Raw genomic sequence first — 486 nt, 5'->3', positions numbered from 1 at the left:
CAGCAAATCTAACACAATCAATGTTTCAATATTACTGTATATCTACCATTTACCATCCCTATCCATAGGACTTTCACCCACTTGTGTGGGATTTCATATGTGTTGATGTTTACTGTGGTCTTTCCGAGACAGGCCCCAGATGGCTGATGGGATTGAGAGTGGCGGGCAGAGGGAGGACAGTCTCCAGTCACATCCTGTAAGAGTGGTCCTCCCATACTGGGCTTGACACCTGATCCACACATCATCTGCTGTCTTTTTATCACAGACACAAAGGCTGACTGTGAAGAGCAGCTCACTGGAAGTAACAGAAGGTGACCTAAACATGTTATACACTGTGGTTAGCCTGCATAACATTTAAAAGACATTAAGCAAAGACGCTGCTGTATTCCCTGTAGATCCGTAAGCGGAGGCAGTGAATATTTTCAGACCACGCACGTTCACAGCTTCTGATTAAAAATATAAACTACAACACGGAGTATGTTGTTT

Source organism: Chanos chanos, chromosome 5 (genome assembly GCF_902362185.1).
Source record: "Chanos chanos chromosome 5, fChaCha1.1, whole genome shotgun sequence".
Lineage (NCBI taxonomy): Eukaryota > Metazoa > Chordata > Actinopteri > Gonorynchiformes > Chanidae > Chanos > Chanos chanos.
Note: the sequence above shows the minus strand (reverse complement) of the source record.